Source organism: Lupinus angustifolius, chromosome LG19 (genome assembly GCF_001865875.1).
Source record: "Lupinus angustifolius cultivar Tanjil chromosome LG19, LupAngTanjil_v1.0, whole genome shotgun sequence".
NCBI classification, from domain to species: Eukaryota; Viridiplantae; Streptophyta; class Magnoliopsida; order Fabales; family Fabaceae; genus Lupinus; species Lupinus angustifolius.
Window position 1 is genome coordinate 1852644 of NC_032027.1, and position 8766 is coordinate 1861409.

The following is an 8766-nucleotide window of genomic DNA, read 5'->3' on the forward strand; positions in this document are numbered from 1 at the left end:
GAAAACTTATAAAATCTTGAATCTTTTGAAGCTTTGTGATAAGTGCGAAAAATACCTAAATATCATACACTTTTTATGCCACTTATCCTTGGCAAAATTGAGAAAACCAACTTAATTCAACACTTTTTAGATAAAATATCACAATCTTGTATATATGCTTTGTGTATTTCTTTTTATGATATTTTGTAGGATTTAAGTGGAAAAGAGAAGAATTAATCAAGTGCAAGCAAAGTGCTCAAAATAGGCCAAAATGATCCACACATGACATGCTTAAGCTTCACATGGCAAGCTATGTGCTTAGCCTTAAGCATGAGTCAACAAGATTTGGCCCATGTGGAAATTATGGATTCAACATGAAGCTGCTCACTAAGCAGCTTAGCTTGGACCAAACCCACGCCTAGCTGACCTAGACACCAACCGGGCACGGTCAAACTCAACCTGGTACAGTTAGAACACAAGTCTGGCACAAGCCAACCTGCTCAAGCAGGAAGCTTAGCAGAACACCTTGACCGCCCAACTTGGAACCACATACTTGACCAGATCAGCAAGCACCAAGCCACCTCACCATCAGCACAGTCAAAGTTGCTCAAGCAGACAACTTAGCGGTGCCACATAGGAGCTTGGTGGTGTGCACCCAACAACTTGGTCAAGGTGAGTTAGCCACCAAAAAAACCATGACTTCATGAATGACCTCACTCTAAGTAGCCTCCATATGCGTTTCAGAGGTAGCTCACAATAGTTGGGCAAGTAGCTCACAATAGTTGGGCAAGTAGCTCACAAATAGCTTGGGTGACTCAGCCCCAAGCAGGTGACTAAGCTGCTGGGCCAAGTGACCAAACCCATGCTGAAGGGTTTGGTCAGCATCTTGGCGGTGGAAGAGAGGAGCTTGGCGGTGGCAGAAAACTCCTATAAATAGGATGCACTTCATGGCTTAGAAATACATTCATACACATTCCATTCTTCATATACTCTCTCAAATCCAAATTCTTCTCTTCTTCTATATCTTATTCTTTGTAATTTCTTGGAGAATTTCTACTCCAAAGTTGTTTAGGTAAGTTGATTTTGTAGTTTCTCTTTAATTCAAGAGGAGAAAAATGATCGAAAATGCGATACAAAAACACGATTTTGTAATCTCATTTGGGTCCAAAAGCATCTCATCCTTGGATAGATGGCTCATGCTCTTACATATTGATTTGGATTATGGTGTAATGTTATTTCTTCTCTTCTTTTGTATCATCTTTTGATATCAATACATTCAAGTTATTACTTATTTTAAGTTTTGATTCTTTATGAAGTTCTTAATGCGGTTTTAGCTTGATCACCTAAAACTTGATTTAAAGATCAAAAAACTTCTTCTTAAGGTGTTGATAAGTGAACTAAAAAGTATAACCTACACCTTAGTTCACTTGCCACATCAAGCATCTATTTTAAGCAACTTATGTTCAAGGCTAAGTGATGTTAATGGAGCCTGATGTAAACTTATGTTCAAGGCTAAATGATGTAAATGGAGCCTGAAGTAGGTGAAAACCTACTCCGACGAGTGGCCCTTTACTATTATTTAGTGTATTACATAAGGTTTGAAAATCATCTTATCATTATAGGATACTAGATGAAGGATTTAGAAATGATGTGTGGAATCAACCGAAAGTATAACACATAACTTGTAATGTTTTTAAAATCAATTAAGTCTAGAAATAATTCCATATTTAAAACCAATTCTCTCCTCAAGAATTTGTGCATATTAGTTGTTTATGTTTATTTTTTACTTGTTTACATTTTATAAACAAAATCAAACCCAGAGTATGTTCAATCTTTATTAGTGATATAACATGTTTATAATAATGTTCTATTAGGCAATTCCTTGTTAACTTATAAATTATATTTGTTGACAAAGAAAGAAACCTTGAATCAAAGTGCAATTTAATTCATAAATTGTATCTTTCTGAAAAAGAAAAGACACCGTCATAATGAGTGATCTAACTTCTAACTTTTATTTTCTGTAAAAAAATTTCCGCAACTAACATTTATTTTCTATCATTTAAATTCTGCATCTAACATTTATTTATTGCTTTATTTATTTATTCTTTACCAACCTTCCATAAGGAAGTAGTTCGGTTAATAAATGAAAACGAAAATAAATATCACTTGTGTTAATTTGCTAAATTCATACCATTATACCGGTGTTGGAATTAATCCAACGAAGCCGAGATGGTATGAAGTTGTTAATAATTTAATAAAGCTAAGTTTTTTATTAAAGGAACATTCTTGAAACTATTATACTGACGTTGGCATTTATTCCAACAAATCCGAGATGGCGAACAAAGAATTGACTTGTCATTAAATAAATAAATCAGGAACTTTCCTCAATAAGTAGCAAGGAAAAACTTTTTCAACACTTTGTCTTCTATGTCTCTAAGGTATTCTTTCTTTTTCTTATTTTTGGTGATCTTCACGTGTTCATCAAAATCATGCCAAGGTTAGGAGCATAATCTTCTTCACACCCTTGAATCAAGTAAAGGGGAATGGACGTTGCCTTCAACTATTAAAGAAGATGAGAATTGTATTCTTGCCATGAAAGAAGAACTCAATCATTCTGAGGGAAACAATGTTTGGAAACTTGTCGTGTGACCTATGAATAGACAAGTTATTGGTACATGATGCATCTTTAGAAACATATCTGATAAAAATAGTATAATAGTTATAAATAAGGCTACGTTAGTAGCTCAAGGATACAATCAAGAGGATGTCAAAGGTTTCGATGAAACTTTCGCTCTTGTTGCTAGACTTGAGGCTAATACCTTCACTTTTAGAATATACATTTTCTTTAAACTTTCAGTTATACCAAATGGATGTCAAAAGTTCATTCCTAAATGGTTATATACAAGAGAAGGTACATCTTGAACAACGTCCAAGTTTTGAGGATTATTAACACTGCTATGATGTATATAAACTAAAGAAAACATTTTATGGAAACAAGCTCCTTGAGCCTGGTATGATACATTAAATAATTTTCTATGTCAAATAGGATTTGAAAAGGGAAAGCTTGAAACTTTGCTTTTTATAAAAAGAATTGATCAACATAGTTTACTAGTTCAAATTTATGTTGATGGTATTATTTTTGGATGTAATAAACAGTCCTTGTGTACTGAATTTAGGAACATTATATTATATGAGTTTGAGATGTCCATGACGGGAAGGTTGAATTACTTTCTTGGTCTTCGAATAAAGAAAAAAAGGATGGCATCATTGTAAATCAATCCAAGTACTGCAAGGATCTATTGAAGAGATTTGATATGGATGAATGCAAATCTATAACTACTCACATGGGTTCAAGCACTTACGTTGATACCTACGAGTTTGGAAATCCTATAGAAATCACCAAGTATTGAGGTATAATCGAATCTCTAGTCTATATTACTGCAAGTAGACGAATTATCTTGTTTAGTGTTTGCTTATGTCCAATTAGAGTTTTTTGATACTCATGATCAACTTGTAGATATCTTTTCAAAACCCTTACATAAAGAACCCTTTTATAAAATTAGAAAATAACTAAGCATTTTAGACGAGAAATATTTAAAATAAAGTGTTCATGTGTTTATGTTTTTAAATGGTTTTATAATATGCTTATATGCTTTAATTGTATGTTTATAGGCGTTAATGCTTTTTTGAGTATGAAAAGTCTTATTTTTAGAGTTTCAGATAGTTTAGCAATCTATTACCCACTCTAGTTAATTGAGTATTGGGTACTAGGACTTTAAAAAATCTTCGAGAAAGGTTGAGTAACCGATTACTCATAGTGAGTAACCAATTGATTCATCAAGTGTTTGTGTTTGGGTATAAAATTGAAAACAAAATATGGATATTCACATTTATGTGAAAGAAAATAAGAAAATATAAAGATGGTAAAAATGAATAAAAAGGGAAACATAGGATATCAATGCATATTCATTGAGATGTTGTGTCAAGTACCATGAATATAAGTCCAAAAGTAAATTCAAGGCATCTGAATTATAGCATAGTAAAATAATTACTTTAATGTAACTATATCAATTACTAGCATACACTTCAAGTTCTTCAAAGGATCATTGTCTTCACCAAGACGAGTAGCTTTCTCCTTGAATAACTCATCCTCCTCTAAGACATTGAGCGTAAGGCGAAGATAAGGGTTAATGAGGCTGTAAGACATGATGCTTTGGCAGGGTCTAAGAATGTCTCTCTTATGTGAGGGACAATAATGCAAACCCAAGTACGCCTAAGTTGGACCATGATGGACTTGAAGGGATTGGCGACCCTATGACAAAGGCACATAACAAAAGGGCACAAAATGTCTTAGGAAAATTCATAAGGATGATCCAAGATGGTGAGCCAATGTCAGGCCAAGTTGGTACTAAGTTCATAAATTGCATGATGGGCTAACATTCTAATTGAACCATGAAAGGACCAGGCCAAGCGCTAAGCATAGGCCAAGGGGCGCTAGGCACACATGCACTATGCTAGGCGCTAAGAATAGGCCAAGGGGCGCTAGGCACACATGCACCATGCTAGGCGCTAAGCATCGGCCAAGGCACAAAATTTGACCGAGGCCAAGCGCTGGGTGTAGGATCTGACTGAGGCATAGGGCTAGGCACATCAGGAGTAGGACAAAAAGAGGCAAGGGGACAGGTGCATTAGGCGCATCAGGAACACTAGGGCATGTGCGCATGTCACAGGCATTGGCCAACTCGCCTAGGCGCATGCACTATCGCCTAGCGTGGGAAGCTGATCGTTGGGCGTGGAAGCTGGCGATAGGCCATGTGCATATTTTTGGCCTCTTTTGCATTGAATAAGCAAGTGGGGTCGTGGCATTAATTCCCTGTGATTTGAATTAGTTAGCCTTGTTTTTATTTTAATTTGAATTCAAAAGAAAGGTTGTAAGGTTAAGAGCAAATGCTCATCAAAGTGTAACCGACACATTCAATGAGTTGGCCAATGCCCCATAACTTGGGCAGCTGTGTAAAAGGTGTGCAATATGACCATATGAGACTCTTTTTTTCTTGAACAAGACATTGGGGGCATTTGCTGACATGGAAAAACATTATACCCGAGTTATTTTGCTCATGGTCGTTGTCTTGAAGAGCATAAGTAACCAAGGGAATCCTAGGCTACCCAACCTTCATGAAAACCATAAAGTCAAGTGGAATCAACTCTTGAAGAAGAATCCAATTTGCTCAAACATTCATTTGCAACCGTGGAGACTTTATGAGGGAGTTATGCAATATTTTCACCATGTGGTCAAATAATTAACTCTCATGGTCGTGGACTTCAAAAGAGAATGGAATCCAAAGTTCCCAAGGTTTCAATACCACAATGAAGTCGTGAACTCATATGAAGCGTGCATGGATTCCTATTTTCACTCTTTATTTCTTATTTTCAATGTTATAACTTAGGAAATAAATACGAGTAAAATGCATCTTAACTGAATTCTATATCTTATTCTTTGTAATTTCTTGGAGAATTTCTACTCCAAAGTTGTTTAGGTAAGTTGATTTTGTAGTTTCTCTTTAATTCAAGAGGAGAAAAATGATCGAAAATGCGATACAAAAACACGATTTTGTAATCTCATTTGGGTCCAAAAGCATCTCATCCTTGGATAGATGGCTCATGCTCTTACATATTGATTTGGATTATGGTGTAATGTTATTTCTTCTCTTCTTTTGTATCATCTTTTGATATCAATACATTCAAGTTATTACTTATTTTAAGTTTTGATTCTTTATGAAGTTCTTAATGCGGTTTTAGCTTGATCACCTAAAACTTGATTTAAAGATCAAAAAACTTCTTCTTAAGGTGTTGATAAGTGAACTAAAAAGTATAACCTACACCTTAGTTCACTTACCACCTCAAGCATCTATTTTACGCAACTTATGTTCAAGGCTAAATGATGTAAATGGAGCCTGAAGTAGGTGAAAACCTACTCCGACGAGTGGCCCTTTACTATTATTTAGTGTATTACATAAGGTTTGAAAATCATCTTATCATTATAGGATACTAGATGAAGGATTTAGAAATGATGTGTGGAATCAACCGAAAGTATAACACATAACTTGTAATGTTTTTAAAATCAATTAAGTCTAGAAATAATTCCATATTTAAAACCAATTCTCTCCTCAAGAATTTGTGCATATTAGTTGTTTATGTTTATTTTTTACTTGTTTACATTTTATAAACAAAATCAAACCCAGAGTATGTTCAATCTTTATTAGTGATATAACATGTTTATAATAATGTTCTATTAGGCAATTCCTTGTTAACTTATAAATTTTATTTGTTGACAAAGAAAGAAACCTTGAATCAAAGTGCAATTTAATTCATAAATTGTATCTTTCTGAAAAAGAAAAGACACCGTCATAATGAGTGATCTAACTTCTAACTTTTATTTTCTGTAAAAAAATTTCCGCAACTAACATTTATTTTCTATCATTTAAATTCTGCATCTAACATTTATTTATTGCTTTATTTATTTATTCTTTACCAACCTTCCATAAGGAAGTAGTTCGGTTAATAAATGAAAACGAAAATAAATATCACTTGTGTTAATTTGCTAAATTCATACCATTATACCGGTGTTGGAATTAATCCAACGAAGCCGAGATGGTATGAAGTTGTTAATAATTTAATAAAGCTAAGTTTTTTATTAAAGGAACATTCTTGAAACTATTATACTGACGTTGGCATTTATTCCAACAAATCCGAGATGGCGAACAAAGAATTGACTTGTCATTAAATAAATAAATCAGGAACTTTCCTCAATAAGTAGCAAGGAAAAACTTTTTCAACACTTTGTCTTCTATGTCTCTAAGGTATTCTTTCTTTTTCTTATTTTTGGTGATCTTCACGTGTTCATCAAAATCATGCCAAGGTTAGGAGCATAATCTTCTTCACACCCTTGAATCAAGTAAAGGGGAATGGACGTTGCCTTCAACTATTAAAGAAGATGAGAATTGTATTCTTGCCATGAAAGAAGAACTCAATCATTCTGAGGGAAACAATGTTTGGAAACTTGTCGTGTGACCTATGAATAGACAAGTTATTGGTACATGATGCATCTTTAGAAACATATCTGATAAAAATAGTATAATAGTTATAAATAAGGCTACGTTAGTAGCTCAAGGATACAATCAAGAGGATGTCAAAGGTTTCGATGAAACTTTCGCTCTTGTTGCTAGACTTGAGGCTAATACCTTCACTTTTAGAATATACATTTTCTTTAAACTTTCAGTTATACCAAATGGATGTCAAAAGTTCATTCCTAAATGGTTATATACAAGAGAAGGTACATCTTGAACAACGTCCAAGTTTTGAGGATTATTAACACTGCTATGATGTATATAAACTAAAGAAAACATTTTATGGAAACAAGCTCCTTGAGCCTGGTATGATACATTAAATAATTTTCTATGTCAAATAGGATTTGAAAAGGGAAAGCTTGAAACTTTGCTTTTTATAAAAAGAATTGATCAACATAGTTTACTAGTTCAAATTTATGTTGATGGTATTATTTTTGGATGTAATAAACAGTCCTTGTGTACTGAATTTAGGAACATTATATTATATGAGTTTGAGATGTCCATGACGGGAAGGTTGAATTACTTTCTTGGTCTTCGAATAAAGAAAAAAAGGATGGCATCATTGTAAATCAATCCAAGTACTGCAAGGATCTATTGAAGAGATTTGATATGGATGAATGCAAATCTATAACTACTCACATGGGTTCAAGCACTTACGTTGATACCTACGAGTTTGGAAATCCTATAGAAATCACCAAGTATTGAGGTATAATCGAATCTCTAGTCTATATTACTGCAAGTAGACGAATTATCTTGTTTAGTGTTTGCTTATGTCCAATTAGAGTTTTTTGATACTCATGATCAACTTGTAGATATCTTTTCAAAACCCTTACATAAAGAACCCTTTTATAAAATTAGAAAATAACTAAGCATTTTAGACGAGAAATATTTAAAATAAAGTGTTCATGTGTTTATGTTTTTAAATGGTTTTATAATATGCTTATATGCTTTAATTGTATGTTTATAGGCGTTAATGCTTTTTTGAGTATGAAAAGTCTTATTTTTAGAGTTTCAGATAGTTTAGCAATCTATTACCCACTCTAGTTAATTGAGTATTGGGTACTAGGACTTTAAAAAATCTTCGAGAAAGGTTGAGTAACCGATTACTCATAGTGAGTAACCAATTGATTCATCAAGTGTTTGTGTTTGGGTATAAAATTGAAAACAAAATATGGATATTCACATTTATGTGAAAGAAAATAAGAAAATATAAAGATGGTAAAAATGAATAAAAAGGGAAACATAGGATATCAATGCATATTCATTGAGATGTTGTGTCAAGTACCATGAATATAAGTCCAAAAGTAAATTCAAGGCATCTGAATTATAGCATAGTAAAATAATTACTTTAATGTAACTATATCAATTACTAGCATACACTTCAAGTTCTTCAAAGGATCATTGTCTTCACCAAGACGAGTAGCTTTCTCCTTGAATAACTCATCCTCCTCTAAGACATTGAGCGTAAGGCGAAGATAAGGGTTAATGAGGCTGTAAGACATGATGCTTTGGCAGGGTCTAAGAATGTCTCTCTTATGTGAGGGACAATAATGCAAACCCAAGTACGCCTAAGTTGGACCATGATGGACTTGAAGGGATTGGCGACCCTATGACAAAGGCACATAACAAAAGGGCACAAAATGTCTTAGGAAAATTCATA